General features: G+C 47.9%; 1 long non-coding RNA gene across 1 annotated transcript; it reads left to right on the top strand.

Annotated features, from left to right (window-relative positions):
* The first annotated feature begins 3,048 nt into the window (after window positions 1-3,048).
* Window positions 3,049-13,809, top strand: LOC139184620 (uncharacterized). Its single transcript, XR_011568163.1, has 2 exons — window positions 3,049-3,919; window positions 11,233-13,809. It is a non-coding gene; the product is annotated as an uncharacterized lncRNA (long non-coding RNA).
* The last annotated feature ends 4,816 nt before the right edge of the window (window positions 13,810-18,625 follow it).

Genomic DNA, 18,625 nt, shown 5'->3' with positions numbered 1-18,625 from the left:
CACATTATCTTATTTAAAATGCATTTTCAACGGCTTTCCTGGTGGCTCAGTGGTAAAGAATCCGCCTGCCAATGCAGGAGACATGTGTTCAATCCTTGATCTGAGAAGATCCTACATGCTTCACAGCACCTAAGCCTGTGTGCCACAACTGTTGAGCCTGTGTTCTGGAGCCCGGGAACAGCACCTACTGAAGCCCATGTGCCCTAGAACCCATGCTCCCCAGCAAGAGAAGCCACCATGATGAGAAACCCATGCACTACATCTAGAAAGTAGCCCCCTGCTTGCTGCAACTAAAGAAAAGCCCGCTCAGCAGCAAAGACCCAGAATGTCCAAAAATAAAGTAATCTTAAAAAATCATTTTCAACAGCAACAGAAAATAGGAAGCACACAAAGAAACAAGAAAAGATGGTATATACACAAAACAATGGAAATTATTCATTAGGGAGCCCAGACTCTGACTTAATAGAGTTAATAAATTAATGGCTAATTGAAATATACTTAAGGAACTAAAAAGAATTAAAAGGGGAGTAAGAGAAGGATGTCTCACCAAATAAAGAGGGATAAATTATAAATAGAAAGTTCTGAAAATGCTAAGATGTCTAATAGTCTAGCCAAAAGATGTACCATGATTGTGACTACTGGGAATGAACAAATCAAAGAAAGATCTGGGGGGGAAAGCCACCAAATTTTTAGAGAACAGGTGGCTGAGAAAGAGCCCTGGGTGGTGCCTCCATCTTCGGTGGGGTGAGCTGGGAATGTGGACGAGACAGGCATCGCTAACCTGCGTCTGTGTCCTGTGCGGTGCTGAGTTGCCGTTCCCACACATGAGGCACTCAGCGTTGTCCATGTTGCCTGACCATGCCCCACGCATAGCAGCAATCATGGGGAATTACCAGGGCAGGAGCAGGAGGGTTTTGGGACTTGGTAAGTTTGTTGGTGATGTAGCACTCTCTTTGTGGCTGCGCCGTGGAAGATGAGAACCGGGCTGCAAGAGGTGTTTGACTTTGCCCCTGCATAAATACTTCCTCCTGGTGAGGATGTCCACACTGTCCAGCCACCTTAAACTGGGGTAAAGCCAGTGGCTTAGGGCCAGCACACTGGGCATCCTTGATGAGGCAGCCAAATTCTCAAGTGCCCAGTGGGTGATCTCGATGATGAGATGTAGGCCCTTCTTCAGGAGCTCAGTGCCAGTGGGGAGTCACAAACATCTTGATGTGAGGCCCAAGGGGAGACCACCCAGGCTTTGCTGGGTGGTTGAGCAAGGCTGGGTGCTGAAGAACCAGGAGAGATCCTGGAGGGACTCATGGCCTCAGGGAGTGACCACTTTGACCAGTTCCAGAGACCGGTAATTCCACATATTCTCAATTGTTGTATATCTTTTTGCAGCTGGTTGGTCACCCGGCCATTTTTCCTCCTCTTCCTCCTGCCAGCAGCCCTGCCTCCCTCCACCTGACACTCATCTCACCTCCTAAAGAGGGACTGGGAGGCCAGCAACGCATCACCAAGGTTCTGTTATATGGTGACTGGGTAGAAACTCATTGCATCATCTTTCTCTACATTGTTAGATCTCAAAACGCATGTATGGGATGAGGGATTCAAATATTGGGCTACTATTACCTACTCTGGAGAAGGCAATGGCACCCTACTGCAGTACTCTTGCCTTGGAAATCCCATCAACGGAGGAGCCTGGAGGGCTGCAGTCCATGGGGTCGCTAAGAGTCAGACACGACTGAGCGACTTCACTTTCACTTTTCACCTTACTGCATTGGAGAAGGAAATGGCAACCCACTCCAGTGTTCTTGCCTGGAGAGTCCCAGGGACCGGGGAGCCTGGTGGGCTGCCATCTATGGGGTCGCACAGAGTCAGACATGACTGAAGTGACTTAGCAGCAGCATTACCTACTCACGTTCTTCCTTTCTCTAATTCCCAAGACAATTGGGATTTGACCTTATTTGAGAAATGCAAACATACACCCTGTCTGAAATAGGAAGCATTTAAATATCTGGGGACCCCCAAGGAAGACACTGCCCTTTTCCTACTCAGGGTCTCTTCCTCGTTTCCTTTCCCACCAGAAGAACTTAATTTTGTATTTATGTAGCAGACAGGGAGCCCTTGATCTCAGAGAAGGTAGGTTTCCCACGCCTCCTTAGTATCAACGAGTCACAACAATCCTTGTTTCCTTTGCCGCTGATTGTTCTAGGGTGTACACGGGACCCTGTTCTGCATGATGAGAGGTAAAAAGAAATCTTTTTTCTCCAGTTGGGGATCCTGGTGCAATGCCTGGAGTTCTGAGAGCTATTTTGTAAACTAAGTGACCAGCATGAGGATTAAAAGCTGTTGTGTTGAGAAAGAAATGGAAGGACAGGACGTGCCTGGCTCGGATGGCGTCATTGAGCTAGGGCTCCCGTTCTGACTTTTTCTACTGTGACACCACTAAATGCCCACTATTGTTTCAGTCCCTGTGAGATGGCCTTTTTCATATTTGTAGCAAAAACCACTTTGGGGAAAACATTTTTACAAAACTTCAGCCAGAGTAGGTGTTACTTTACCCAGACGTGTTTATTCCTTTTCAATGAACTTAAACTGATGTGGTTTTCATGCCTCTCCCCACAAGTCTTGTTTTTCAGCAGGGTGAGGTGGGGAGGGAAGTTGGAGAATGTCATCTGATAGAAGAGGAGGTTAGAAGCTGCCCGCCTTCCCCCAACCCCCACCCCCACCCCCGGCCTCGAGATTGTGGAGGTGGCGTGCCTGAAGGAAAAGGATGGTGAAGCTTGCTCTGCTTTCATGGGTCTGGCTTCATTCTGGGGTGAGGAACTGCAGTGTCAGCCAAGAGCTGGGGATGCAGGGGTGGGGTTTGGATGATCCACCTCTTCGGGATCGCAGAGATACCTCTTCCCAGGGGTCCCTACAACTTCCTGGGATGGCTGGGAGGGTGGCAATCTGGTGAGACTTTTTACTTAAGATTTTTTTCTTTTTGATGTGGATCACTTTTTTAAAGTCTTTATTGAATTTGTTACAATGTTGCTTCTGTTTTATATTTTGGTTTTTTGGTCATGATGCATGTGGGATCTTAGCTCTCCAAACAGGGATCGAACCCTTACCCTCTGCACTGGAAGGCAGTCTTAACCACCAGACTTCCAGAGAAGTCCCCAGTCTGGTAGTTTTAAAACAGGCCTGTAAATTATTTGGCAATCCTCCAGATAGAAAGTGGGGTCCATGTTCCCTCCCCGTGAACCTGTGGGGAGTCTCTGTGGCCTTGTGTGACTTCTGAGGCTCTGAGGAAAGAGGCCAGGCAGTTGTGCTTGCTTCCCTCAGTTCTCTTGCTCTGGGAGCCGCCATATCAGAAGTCTGGGTTTTGAGGGTGCCAAGAGAAAAACCACACAGAGTTAGAGAGACAGAGAGAAACAGAGAGAGGGGGAGAGACTGACAGAGACACACACACAGAGAAATAGAGAGACAGGCACACAGATAGAGACAAAGACGGGGATACAGAGAGACAGAAATAGAGAGAGAGCATGCCCCAAGGATGTCCAGGGACCGCTCCAGCCGAGGCCTTGGGCCAGGAGGCCAGCTGCGTAACAGCGATGAGACTGCCAGCTTGGGTGACTGGGAGATTTGCTGTGTCACCAGACAACAGGAAGGGATGAGAGCTGGCCCCAGCCAGCATTCTGGGGCCATCTCAGATGGAAAGAACCTAACAGCGGTGAAGCAGGAAGCTCGTTAGGGCCCCTGTGGGGCAGGGTAGGTACCTCGGGCTGTCGGGGTGGGATTAGGAGACCTTGAGCCTCACTGAGGTGGAAGAACACCAGAGCACCCAGCCCCTCCTCCCACAGCCCTGCCCTGCCAGCATCTAGAAGATACTTTGGAGAGGGCAGGGTTGGCAGAGAAAATCTTGGAAGGATCTGTGCATTCAAGTCAGGTGAGCTCAAATTGCCAAACTGGACTTTGTTTCATGAACTGCTGTGTCACAAACAAATCTAAATACTTGGATGAACACAATAGCCATTTCTTATTTCTCATGACTCTACGTGTGGCTGGGTGAGTCCCCTACTGATGTTCCTCCGGGCTCAGGCAGGTTCAGCTGTTCCCACGTGGCTGAGTGGTAAAGAATTCACCTGCAATGTAGGAGGATGTGGGTTTGATCCCTGGGTTGGGAAGATCCCCTGGTGAAGGAAATGGCAACCCACTCCGGTATTCTTGCCTGAAAAAATTTCATGGAAAGAGGGGCCTCTTGGGCTACAGTCCATGGGATTGCAAAAGAGTTGAACATGACTTAGTGACTAAACAACAGCAACAACCCTTTGACCTCATCTCCCCTGGCTTCTCCCCACTCCCAGTTCCTCGATGGTGGCCACCATTCTACTCTCTGTTGCTATGTACTCAACTTTCCTATATTCCACAAATAAGTGACTTCATGCAGTATTTTTCCTGTGTCTGATTTATTTTACTTAGCATAATGTCCTCCTGCTGCTGCTGCTGCTAAGTCGCTTCAGTCATGTCCAACTCTGTGCGACCCCATAGACGGCAGCCTACCAGGCTCCCCCGTCCCTGGGATTCTCCAGGCAAGAACACTGGAGTGGGTTGCCATTTCCTTCTCCAACGCATGAAAGTGAAAAGTGAAAGTGGAGTCGCTCAGTTGTGTCTGACTCTTCGCGACCCCATGGACTGCAGCCCACCAGGCTCCTCCGTCCGTGGGGTTCTCCAGGCAAGAGTACTGGAGTGGGGTGCCATTGCCTTCTCTGATAATGTCTTCTAGGTCCCTCCAAATGGGGGGATCTCCTTCTTTATTGTGACTGAATAATAGTCCATTGTGTATACATGTACATCACATATTTGATGGAGACTTAGGTCATTTCCATGCCTTGATCATGATGAATAAGTCTGCAATGAACCATGGGGGTGCAGATATCTCTTCTAGATAGTGATTTCATTTCTTTTGGATAAATACTCAGAAGTGGAATTGCTGAATCAGATGGTACACTATGTTTAGTTTTTTTTAAGGAAACTTCATACTATTTTCCATAGTGGGTGCACCAATTTACATTCTCATCAACAGTGCACGAGGATTCCCTTTCCTACATATCTTGTCCAACATTTGCCATTTTTAAAGTAGTAGTTCTACTCTTTTTTAAAAAATTTAATTGGCTGCACTGGGTCTCAGCTGTGGCATGCAGGATCTTTGATCTTCGTTGAGTTATGTGGGATATTTAGTTGCGGCATGTGGGATCTAGTTCCCTGACCAGGGATCAAACCCAGGGCCCCTGCATTTCAAGCCCAGAGTCTTAGTCACTGGACCCCCAGGGAAGTCCCAACACTTGTCATGTTAAAATAATGAAGATTTAAACAGTCCATTCAATGTCAGCCAAAAGTCAGGATAAATCCAGGGAGCTAGGTAATCTTTTTCCCCTGGGGAAGCGGGGGAAGCCTGAATCTTCTGAAATTCAGTGAGCATGCTATACCCCATCTACTTTATCTCAACCTGAACTGCTGGCTCACGCTTTACTGCCCTAGGAATACTCAAAAGAAGGTTCAGGACAGAGAGAAGGAAAGAAAGGAAAGAGAGAGGAATGGAAGGAAAGGAAGGAAAGACAGGACAGAAGGCAAGGAAAGAGAGAGAAATGAGACACACTGAGAAACAGAAAAGACAGCGGATGCTGGGTATCTCCATGAGAGTAGAGATGCTTCTGGAGCACAAGCCGAGTCCCCTGTGGTTCTGGAACTTTCTCTCCTCTGCTGATTCTCTGCTCAGCGGATTTTCTTTGTAGCCTGGTCTGCTCTGCAGGTTGCCTTCTAGACCACATGGGTGGGAGAGCAGTTCTCACCATCTGTCCTGATGGAATGGCGCCTTCCCAGCTTGTGCGTGAACATTTATGGAAAGTAAGGCCATTAAACATGTTGGTTTCGGAGGACCCAGCCCCAGGTCCTGAAACTCCGGACACTGTGATTATTATTTTCATTTTTATTGGAGTATAATTGCTTTACAATGTTGTGTTAGTTTCTGCTGTGCAGCGAAGTGAATTAGCTGTATGTATATAGATCCCCTCCCCTCTTGAGCCTCCCTCCCACCCTCCCATCCCACCCATCTGGGTCATCACAGCAGAGCTCCTTGTGCTGTACAGCCGCTTCCTGCTAGTTTTGTCTGTTTTACACATGGCAGTGTATATATGTCAGCGCTATTCTCTGAATTTGTCCCACTCTCTCCTTCCCCCAGTGTCCACACATCCGTTCTTTGAGTCTGCACAGACACTGATTATTATTAATGATTCATATCAACAGCTCGTTTAGTCTTTTGTGAGGTGTCTTCTTTGACCGACACATTCTCATTAATGATTTATTATTTGTAATTTCTAATGAGGCTGGAGATGTAAGTGAAAGTGATTGGTTCTAGAGGTTTAACCATTCCTTCATTACTCAGCTCCCACAAATAATAACAGGATGGAGGAGAGGTGGAGGAGGGGCTGGGATAACAGTTTAAATGGGGGACAGTGATGGGAAGACATCCCACCAGCACAGGCCTGCGAACCTCCAGCTGCTCCCCTGTCAGGAACAGGGCCAAAGTGGTCCTGCTTCTGAGTCAATCCATCTGTCTTAGCTTCCAAAATCCTTGCCTCAGGATTGCCTGACTTCACTCAGGTAAAGTCTGAAAGATTTAACTTAGCCAAGAAGACTGGAGTTTTGCTGTTTCAAAAGTCTTCCGTGCAATTCCTGAATATATCTGTATGGATGTCCTACTTAAATCTTACATGACTTTTCACCCAGTGATTTTCTTTTCATTCATCCAGATCATTCCTCCAGAGAGAACATTAGGGTAAAACAAGTCAAAAGTTCTATTCATGGAGTTTTTCCCTCAGAGGAAAAAAAATCCTAGGAATGTGGATCTGAACCCAGGAAGAACTAGAGGAAAGATCATCAACTGCCCTGTGTGGGATGGTTAGGTGGGCACAGCACATGGTGCACTCCAAGGGTTCAGTGAAGACCAGGGATGGCTTTGCAGAAGCAGAAGCCTGGGTGCAGAAGACCACGCAGACACCAGCTCTCAGCCCGCTGAATGATTTGCTCCTTCACCTCGTGGGAACTGGAGCTGAAATCAGAGCGAGTCTGCAGTGGGAGTCCCCAGAGGCTCACTGTCAAGAATTCCCATGACCTGATAAAGAGGCTATGTTGGATTTGCACTCTACATCTTCCTGCCTCTGTCTCCCAGGCCCAGAAGGTGTGGGGGTGGCTGCTACCTGCTGCGTCTGAGGTCTCTGAAGTGGAGGGTTCACACGGAAAAAAATTTCCATTTTCATTTTGTATCTACAGAATAAAATCTTGCCTGGTGCAAACACTGGGAGCATGTGCCCACCCTTGGGTGGGTGCCCAGTTAAGTGGGATTGGGGGCTTCATTTTCTCGTCCAAGTACACCCACCCCCACTGAGGGACAGATGGCGCCAAACTGCAAAGTGAAGATTATACTCGGGATTTTTCAGGGAAAGAGAAGACATTGGACAGTGTGAAAACATCCACTCTCTGTCAGATCTCACAGGAGGCCTCTTTCAAGACCACAGGAGCAAGAATTACATGAAAGAGGAACTTATACCTAGAGACATACCACAAATCCTAGCCTATTGTTTAGTTGCTAACTCGTATCTGACTATCTTGAGACTCCCTGTACTATAGCCCATCCGGCTCCTCTGTCCATGGGATTTCCCAGGCAAGAATACTGGAGTGAGTTGCCATATCCTCCTCCAGGGGATCTTTTGGACCCAGGGATCGAACCCACATCTCCTGTTTTGCTGTTGTTGTTGTTCACTTGCTAAGTCGTGTCTGACCGTTTGTGACCCCGTGGACTCCAGAACACCTGGCTTCTCTGTCATTGACCATCTCCTGGAGTTTGCACAAACTCGTGTCCATTGAGTTGATGATGCCATCCAACCATCTCATCCTCTGTCACCCCTTTCTCCTCCTGCCCTCAATCTTTCCCAGCATCAGGGTCTTTTCCAGTGAGTTGGCTCTTTGAGTTAGGTGGTAGGCGGATTCTTTACCACTGAGCTGCCAGGGAAGCCCAAACCCTGGTATATTGTCCACTGAGTATAATCCAGTATGGTTAAGACCAGAATTTTCAGAAGAACATTCAAAAATATCTTTTTGGCTTTGTCTCATCCTTTAATGCATTTTGCATGTGTTTTGCAATGTATCAGTTCAGTTCAGTGCAGTTGCTCAGTCGTGTCCAACTCTTTGCAACCCCATGAATCACAGCACGCCAGGCCTCCCTGTCCATCACCAACTCCCAGAGTTCACTCAGACTTATGTCCATCAAGTCAGTGATGCCATCCAGCCATCTCATCCTCTGTCATCCCCTTCTCCTCCTGCCCCCAATCCTGCCCAGCATCAGAGTCTTTTCCAGTGAGTCAACTCTTCGCATGAGGTGGCCAAAGTACTGGAGTTTCAGCCTTAGCATCATTCCTTCCAAAGAAATCCCAGGGCTGATCTCCTTCAGAATGGACTGGTTGGGTCTCCTTGCAGTCCAAGGGACTCTCAAGAGTCTTCTCCAGCACCATAGTCCAAAAGCATCAATTCTTCAGTGCTCAGCCTTCTTCACAGTCCAATTCTCACATCCATACACGACCACAGGAAAAACCATAGCCTTGACTAGATAAACCTTTGTTGGCAAAGTAACGTCTCTGTTTTGAATATGCTATCTAGGTTGGACATAACTTCCCTTCCAAGGAGTAAGCGTCTTTTAATTTCATGGCTGCAGTCACCATCTGCAGTGATCTTGGAGCCCCCCAAAATAAAGTCTGACACTGTTTCCACTGTTTCCCCATCTATTTCCCATGAAGTGATGGGACCGGATGCCATGATCTTCGTTTTCTGAATGTTGAGCTTTAAGCCAACTTTTTCACTCTCCACTTTTACTTTCATCAAGAGGCTTTTTAGTTCCTCTTCACTTTCTGCCATAAGGGTGGTGTCATCTGCATATCTGAGGTTATTGATATTTCTCCTGGCAATCTTGATTCCAGCTTGTGTTTCTTCCAGTCCAGCGTTTCTCATGACGTACTCTGCATATAAATTAAATAAGCAGGGTGACAATATACAGCCTTGACAAACTCCTTTTCCTATTTGGAACCAGTCTGTTGTTCCATGTCCAGTTCTAACTGTTGCTTCCTGACCTGCATACAGATTTCTCAAGAGGCAGATCAGGTGGTCTGGTATTCCCATCTCTTTCAGAATTTTCCACAGTTTATTGTGATCCACAATAAACTGCAATGTATATAAAGCGCAAATGCAGCAATGATGTGACAATACACATGCATTTGTATGCTCTCATTTCACTGACAGTGGTATGTAATGAGTGAACGTGAGGACCATTCTTCTTGTCTTCTCACACTTCTATCCTTCACCCCCAGTGGGCAGGCCAGCCTTCCACCCTGGGGTGTCCCACTTGGCCACTTCCCTTGGGCTGATTCTCTGGTATTTCCCTCCACACACACATCCTGCCTCTGAGGCAGTTGTTGGATTCTAACCCAGTTAGCAGCATGAAGGGGCTGGGCTCAGGCCCAGCTCAGGAGATGAGGAGGAAAGAAGTCCTCATCGGGGTCTGGCCCATGGCAGCACTAGAGCAAAGAGCATCACTGCTTGCAGAGTATTCCATGAGCCCCAGGCACACCCCAGCCTGCTGTTAATGCCACCTTGTCTAAGCAACTCACTCTGCTCTTGGGGTACCCCTGTCAGCCTCGGAGTCGCCTCTGGTGTCCTCTGCACCCCACCATCCAATGATCCATTATCCTCGAGGGCCGTTCTCTCCCCTCACCCCATCTTGCTCTAGGTTGGCCAATTTGTTTGGCAGATCTCCAGGAACCCATCCAAACTGTGACACTGAGGCCCACCACCTGCTCAAGGCTCCTCACCTTGTGACACTGTTCTGACTTCCTCCAGGCTGCCAGGATGGGGCACAGGAAAGCTGCAGGAGGGGTCCTTTCAACCTTCTGGGTCAGCTGGCACTGGCCCTCCAGTCCATCCGATCACCAGTTCCTCCCAACCCCGCCTGGGGCAGGTGGATGTTTTCGGAGCCTCGGATGACAAGCTACCAGGTGTTTCAGAGTCAGTTGCTGAGGATGGGCAGAGAACATCCAGTGCCTCCACATGAGCTCCAGTCCCAGCCTCTGTCCATCATTAGTATAAATAGGGAGCTCTCTTACACCTCCCTGCACCCCAAATTCAAAGCCATACCCCATCTCTGGTCTTCAGGTCCTTGCCAGAGATACTCTGTCAGAGTGAACACTCCAAGTGTTAGGTTGAATGACCATCAAGTTTCTCCCCAGCCCCCAAGACACCTGTTCTTCATTGCCACCAGAATGCAAGTGGAGGGTGACTGAACTCCTAGGGGGGCTCAGGTTCGGCCGACAAGACCACTCCCCAGCACTGGACCTGCAAGCCAGATCTGGCTCTTATCTTGACTGAGTAGGTTGCTATTAGAGAGTCTGATGTTAGTTTTCACATGTCTGGGAATCTCTGGGAATGGGGGCGTCCGCAGCCATCCTAGACCGTGTTCCTTGCCAGTGAGGAACTTTCTCCTGAGAAGAATGGAACCAAGTCAGGAATCCACACACAAGGAAAGCTGCTTGCCAAGCCCCTGGCCTCTCTGTATGTTCCTGGCCAGGAGCCATTCTTGCCCCCATGTGTCCTGGCTTCTATGGTCAGGGTTTGCAAGTTAGGAAGAGACTCACACAGTGCCAGGCATACAGTCAAGCTGCTCGTTGAGGGCCATATTTCCTGCCAAGTGAGAGCTCGCTATCTGACATGCCTGCACCATCTCTAGTCTGAGCACTAATCTCCAATTAGCTCTGGGGGCATCCTCTCCTCTATGTCAGGACTCAGCCTGCATCACTCCCAGGCCTGGGGTGCCCGTAGCCATCGTGCACAGGGACAATGGTACCTGGTGGCTGTTCTGCTGGTTCAGCCTCTGCCTTTGACCTGTCCTCTACAGGGGTACAGCTAACCTGGGGCAGCCGGCACGCATGGCCTTCCAGTCTCTGACTGGACCCAACCAGCAACCAGCAACCAGCACTGACATCCTAGCCCATGAGTAGCCACCTGTTTTTCTTTTCATCACTTTTTTGACATATAGTTGATTTACTGTGTTGTATTAATTTTTGCTGTACAACGAAGTGGTTCGGTTATACATATAGACATTTTAAAATATTCTTTTCTCAGGATAAGTCATACTGTTCTCCATACTGTTTTTCATAGTGGTTGGACTATAAAGAAAGCTGAGTGCTGAAGAATTGATGCTTTTGAACCGTGGTGTTGGAGAAGACTCTTGAGAATCCCTTGGACTGCAAGGAGATCCAATCAGGCCATCCTAAAGATCAGTCCTGGGTGTTCATTGGAAGAACTGATGTTGAAGCTGAAACTCCAATACTTTGGCTATCTGATGTAAAGAGATTTCTCATTTGAAAAGACCCTGATGCTGGGAAAGATTGAGGGCAGGAGGAGAAGGGAACGACCATTGAGATGGTTGGATGGCATCACCAACTTGATGGACATGGGTTTGGGTGAACCCCAGGAGTTGGTGATGGACAGGGAGGCCTGGCGTGCTGCGGTTCATGGAGTCGCAAAGAGTCGGACACAACTGAACGACTGAACTGAACTGAACTGAACTGTACCAACTTACAGGGGCTTCCTGGGTGGTTCAGTGGTAAAAGAATCTGCCTGCAGGAGACACAAATTCCATCCCTGGGTCGGGAAGATCCCTTGGAGAAGAGCATAACAGCCCACTCCAGTATTCTTGTCTGAAATATCCCATGGACAGAGGAACCTGGCAGCTACAGTCTGTGGGTCACAAAGAGTTGGACATGGCTTAGCAACAAAACAACAAGAAAAAAAAGTATCAACTTACATTCCCAGCAACAAGAGGGTTTCCTTTTCTCCACACCCTCTCCAGCATTCATCATTTGTGGACTTTTTAATGATGACCAGTCTGACCAGGGGGTTTCCCTGGTAGCTCAGCTGGCAATGAATCTGCCTGCAATGCAGGAGACCCCAGTTTGATTTCTGGGTTGGGATGATCCCTTGGAGAAGGGATAGGCTACTCACTCCAGTATTCTTGGCCTTCCCTGGTGGTTCAGATAGTGAAGAATCTGCCTCCAATTTGAGAGACGTGGGTTCAATCCCTGGGTTGGGAAGATCCCCAGAGGAGGGTATGGGAACACACTCCAGTATTCTTGTCTGGAGAATCTCCATGGACAGAAGAACCTGAAGCGCTACAGTCCATGGGGTCACAAAGAGTCAGAGATGACTGAGTGACTAAGCACAAGACACATTCTGACCAGTGTAAGATAGTACCTCATTGTAGGTCTGATTTGCATTTGTCTAATAATTATGCTAATGATGCTGAGTATCTTTTCATGTGCCTATTTTAAATGTGGTAGGAGCAGCATCAGTTACAAGGGGGTTTCCAGACATATCAGATAAAAATATTGTCCCATGCAATATTTGGGATGTACTTGTGCTAAAGTTTATTTGCTGTTTGTCAGAAATTTAAATTTAACAATGTGGTCTAAATACAGACCACTGCATGGGCTTTGAGTCTGGGTTCTGCCATCAAATGCCCTGAAAGCTCAGCTTTGTAGTCTGTGAAATGAAAATGACAATACCAGCCCTCTGAGCTGTGAGGGGAAGGTGTGTGAGAGCTTTCTAGCTGAATGCTGGACTCTCAGGGGGAATTACCCATCCCAGTGGGCAGGGAGAGGAAGTGGGATGGAGTTGGATGCCTTGGACTAACGCTGGTTACAAAGGTGACTACGATTGGAATTCCTGATCAGGATTTTCTGCACGACACACAATGGGCCCCCTGTGAGCGCTGGGCGTGTCCCCTTAATCAGGGATTGGCCACCTGATGTGAAAGGGCCTGAGAGTGTCCATCAAATGTTGCCACATCAGAGCTGCTCCATCACCCTGGGGGCCTCTCCCTCAGTGCCCTGCACGAGGGTGGAGCTGGGTCCCCTTCATTTCGACCCCAGCAGTCCTGGATGGTGACACTGATGCTTACTAGAGTTGTCTCTAGTCAGACACTTTCCTTACTTATGATGTAAATGACACTGTCTCATCTTCATCACCAGGGGCCTGGCCAGTCCGGGAACTTGCCCATGGTTCCTCAGCAGGCTGGTGACACCCTGAGCCCTGCAAGCTTTGGCCGGCCTAGTTAGCACCAGGCAGCTATGTTGCTTGGGAGACTGAGTGTTTATATTGGGAGACACCTTAAGGCTGCTCCCAGGGCTCTCCTGTTGCCATGGTGACAGATAAAATAGTGGCGAGACCTCAAATGGTTGACACGATGTGGCATCTGTTGCTGTCATGGATACAGCATGCTCAAGGCTGGGTCTTCGTGTGGTGAGTGTCTGTGGCCTGGTACCTGGAAGGGTGCAATGGCAGGTTGAGCTTATTATGGCACAAAACAGGACATCCATTAACAGCAGCTATTGTTTGAATGAAAAATCCACACAGCTGACAATGGAGAGGAAATTGAGAAGTAGACTCAGAGGGCAGAGCGAAGCCTTTGAAATGATTCAACTAGTGATTCTTAACAGCTGTCTTCAGAGCACTTGTGTTTTACACCTTGGGAGATGATTACAAAAAATGTTTTCTACCAGTTAACCAGGTCTCCATTCCCCCTTATTTTTGGTGCCTTAGCTATATTGGTTTTCATTTTTAACTCTCTTCTTTAATGGCTTTTAGAACTCAATTTCCTTTTTTTCTTGCCTTATTTTCATCTGGGGATGTTTGATGATTAATAAAATAATTTTTATCTGTGTATTTTTATGATAATATTTACCCATTAGTGACTTATATAGAGGGGCTTCCAAGGTAGCTCAGTGGTAAAGAACTCACCTGCCAATGCAGGAGACGCAGGTTCGATCCCTGGGTCTTTAAGATTCCCTAGTCCATGGGGTCGCTAAGAGTTGGACACGACTGTGAGTGACTTCACTTTCACTTTTCACTTTTCACTTTCATGCATTGGAGAAGGAAACGGCAACCCACTCCAGTGTTCTTGCCTGGAGAATCCCAGGGATGGAGCCTGGTGGGCTGCCGTCTATGGGGTCGCACAGAGTTGGACACGACTGAAGTGACTTAGCAGCAGCAGCAGCAGGCAATGGAATGGCTACCCACTCCAGTATTCTTGCTTGGGAAATCCCATGGACAGAGGACCCTGGTGGGCTCCAGTCCATAGGGTCACAAAAGAGTTGAACACGACTGAGTAACCACACCAACCAACAGCTGGTAGGGAAATAGCCCCCGTCACCCACGATCTCTATGCAGGGGTTGGGTGCTAGACCCCTGGATGTCCCCATAACCAGCTGTGGATGAGAAGAGCTGAGTTTCCTGCTTGCAGGAGAATAAGGTCCACACTCCCAGAGCTTCGTGGGCATTGCCCAAGGCAGTGAGGGAGGAATCTTCTGAGAAGTGGACGCCTGATTTACCATGGGCTCCATTAGGACTGGAAAAGAGTCTGAGCAGCAAGGTGAAGGATTCCAAGAATCTCAGCTTGGAAACTGTGGATATTCTCCACCAAAGAGTTGATGGGCATTTCGGGAAGTTCCTGTGATGAATAATTAAGCTGTTTGCCTGGAATAGGGAAGGAATGCTAATGAAGACGGTGTGAGAGACAAGCCCTGTTCACGGAGATGCTGAGTGCTGTGTGTGTGCGCGTGTGCCTGTGTGTGTTTCCAGTTCTCACAGGACATACATGAACATATGTTAACTTAATTTTGTACGCTGTTGCTCAGATTATGATTTATAACTACAGCTAAAGTGGACAATGCCAAAAACAACACTGGAAATGGAAGACACTGTCTTCTGCCTGGTACACTCCTTAGACATCTCTAGGACTTCGTTTCAACCAGATCTCAGCCTCCAGTTGGCCCTTAGGCTCCTGGGGCCCCCAGCACCCACCCCTCTGTCAGGCCTGTGTCTCATGCTGTTCCCTGCTCCCACTGCCTTCCTCTCTGGGCGGCACATGGTGCCACCCCCTCAGGGCCAGCCCCTGCCCCCTCTCCCAGAAGCCTCCAGCTCCCTCTTCCAAGTTGTAGGGAGCATGGCATGAATGTTGGGTCTGAGGAGCCCCGTTTCCTGAGAGTCATGGCCATTCCCCAAATCCTGCTGTCTATATACTATTGCCCACGTGTGAAGTGCATTCTCTAGGGGCCTGGGATAAGTTCAACGGGTGTGTAGGGCTGTGTGTGTGAGTCTACGTGTGTAGGCGTGTGTATGGGTGATGTAGGACTCTGCATGTCTGAGTTTTATTGAGTTTCAGGGTAGAAATAACTATTTCTACTATACTATTTCTAACTATTCTGCATTAATCAAGAATAGTTAATCAAGATAGTGATAGTTTAAATTTTCATTTTAAATAAAAAATTTCAGTCTTCACACTGTGCTCTTGAGACTTTGAGAGTTGTTACATTTCTAATGGGCACATTTGTGTTCCTGGAGGATTGTGCTCAGGTGAGGCTTGTGGGTATAAGATGTGTTCTTGGTTGCTCGTGGCAACCAAGAGCTCCTGTCCCAGGGACACCATGTTCTGTGTCTGCAGAGGGAAAATGAATGCAGCGCCGTGAACATCCACACTCGATGCCTGTGCGTGCTAAGTCTCTTCAGTTGGGTCTGACTCTGCGACCCCATGGACTGTAGTCCACCAGGCTCCTCTGTCCATGGGATTCTCCGGGAAAGTATACTGGAGTGGGTTGCCATTCCCTTCTCCAGGGGATCTTCCCAACTCAGAGATCGAACCCGTGTCTCTTACATCTCCTACATCGGCAGGTGGGTTCTTTACCACTAGTGCCACCTGGGAAGCCCCACTCCATGCCCAGGAGGTCTTCAAATGACCATGGATCAGAAGAGACACCAGGGGTCCCTCACCACACCAGGAAGGAATTCCTGCCAGGGGCCACCAGGATGTCACAAAGTGACTCCAAACAACTTGTAGGCAAATGCAGGTTCTGAGGAGGTCTGACACCTGAGGGGTGGGGAACATCTGCCGCGGAGAGGAGTCCAGGCAGGCATGGGGCCTGAGGAGAGGATGGGGCTGGAGGGGCTCTGAGAAATGCATCGAGTGCCCACAAAGCAGGCCTGGGTAGTGTGCACTAACGAGAAGGATGCCGGCCCGTCTCTCCCTCTATGGAGGGATTTGTAGGTGATTACTTAGCTGATTAGGTATTATCATAGAGTGAACAAAAATCCCAAGCAAACAAAGCCAGCAACTCTGGATAAAAGCATGAAGGCAGAGTTTGATTTCATCGGATAAAGAATGATTTACAAAAATGGTTTCAGAATGGACCAATGGGAAAAGAAGAGGCAATTTCAGAATTGGGGATTAGTTGGATAACTGGATTAGTTGGATACATCCAATTAAGTGCGGTTACATAGGCCTTTATACTAACTTTGAAGAATGTAAGGTAATGGGATCAAAAGATATCCATGGCCTAATATTATGTGAAAATATAGAAAGTAAAACATGCACACTGAGACATACACGCACACACCCCTCACACTACAAGAGAGAAAGAAAGCAGACAAAACTGTAAGAAATAAGATGAGGAAGGTGAGAATATAAGCACTATTGGTTTTCTCTCTTCTTTCTCTTTAAAATATATGTTTTTCTTTTTTAAACATTTACTTGTTTTTAATTGAAGGATAATTGCCTTACAACTTTGTGCTGGTTTCTGCCATACTCAACATGAGTCAGCCGCAGGTGTACATGTGTCCCCTCCCTCTTGAACGTCCCTCCCACCTCCCACCCTCTTTTTTTTTTTTTACTTTTTATGAAGGTTTATCTGTATTTAATTTTAACTTTTCTTTTTAAAAACTGGACATATATATGCATGAACACATCTATACATATGTCTCTGTATGTTTTAAATAAGTGAAGTGATTTAAGAGAAGCAGTCTGGGAGAATCTTCAGCACACTGACTTGGACCAAGCCCAGTCCCAGGGCTGCCCCTGCTTTCTCATGTAACAACCCCCTGAAATATCTGTACCTCTTCTCCTTGGTGGATGGGTTCGGGCTCTTCCAGGGCAGCCAGCTGCTCAGTGCCGGGTCTCTTACCAGCTGTGCTGGCCACCGTAGTTGGCAGGGCAGGGCGAGTGCATCTCGGCCTTGTGGTCATTTCTGAGTTCTGACTTGGCTATTCTGGGAACCCAGCACCTGCAGGCTCTGCCTGCCCACTCGGGCTTCAGGAAGGCTCATGAGCCTCTGCAGTCTGTCAGGCAGCACCCGGCAGGCCGTCCCTCGGAGGGAGCTGGGGTCACCAGGCACAGAGCTCGGGCTTCACCCTGAGGACGGCCTTATGCCCTCTGCTTCTGCCTGTTAGAGGGACACTCGGTGACTGTTGGCAGTGGGGTCCCAAACCAAGAAGAAGCCTTGGAAGAGACTCCGCCTTGGCAGACAAACCTCTGTGCGGTGTTGAGCTCTAATCCAGATGTTCCTCTTGTTTCCTGTCTTCAGAGCACAAGGAAAGCCCACGTCCTTTGGTTGTAAACAGATACCTTTTGTGACTGGGACGTGAAAGACTGTGGTGTTGGGTCAGGCGCGATGACCAAGTCCCCCTGGCTAGTCTGGGTCGTCTCCTCTTTGTTACGGAGTTCATCATGTTGAGGGGAAAAAAATGCATTTCCTGCTCTTCCAGAAACACAAGTGTGTTTCAGTGCCCTTGTGTCATTTACAGTCTACAAGAGCACAGGAAGTTCAGATACACAATTTCGCCTTGAATAGCAGTGGGTTGTGTCCAAGACAAAAACTGACTCATAGGCCACAGGCCGAGTGTTCTGCATGGACACCTCTTTTCTCTCGTTGAAGTACTATGAACTGTATTTCATAATAATGTCTCAGAGCCCTCTGAAGAGTGATCATTAAAGGGAATAAGACCATTTGGAACAAAATAAGCCATTCTTTCTTTTTTTATAGCTAGAATTTATTAAGCATTTTTTTCTGTTTACAGTGTTTTAACAATATTTTTTAAAATTTATTTTAATCGGAGGATAATTACTTTACAATATTGTGACGGTTTTTGCCATACATCAACATGAATCGGCCATAGGCATACATGTGTCCTCCTCATCCTCTTATTACGAGCAGACGACAGTGGACACCAAGACACAGGGCTCTTGTGAAAGTAGCTTCAGGGCGCCCAACAGGCCTGACCTTCTCCCCGACAGAGTAAGGGCCTCAGGGAGGAAGACGCCTCAAATAATCGTGACAGCACAATTTGGGCCATTAGCCACGTGGCTTCCACTGTCATCTTGCACTTCAAGGAGCTGCCTTTTCTCTTCTTCTAGGCTTTGAGCTTTATAAAAGAAGGAATCATGTTTTCCTGTCTCACCCACAGGATCCAGCACTTTCCCAAACATAGTAAGTGCGCAGAAGTAGTCATTGCCAATGCTGACGATGCTCACCCTTCTGTAGCTCCCTCTATACACCTGCTTTTTAGAAACCATCCCCACCCCACAGCGACGTGCACATTTATTGTTGGATCCAGGCTGCAGGCACAGGGAGTCAGCTCTCTCTGGCTTAATACTCTTACAAATCATTTATGTTATATTAATGCAGGAAACAGAGATTCACCTCTAAATTAAGGCAAGTGTGTT

Source organism: Bos indicus, chromosome 8 (genome assembly GCF_029378745.1).
Source record: "Bos indicus isolate NIAB-ARS_2022 breed Sahiwal x Tharparkar chromosome 8, NIAB-ARS_B.indTharparkar_mat_pri_1.0, whole genome shotgun sequence".
Lineage (NCBI taxonomy): Eukaryota > Metazoa > Chordata > Mammalia > Artiodactyla > Bovidae > Bos > Bos indicus.
Note: the sequence above shows the minus strand (reverse complement) of the source record. Positions and strands in the feature narration are given on the sequence as shown.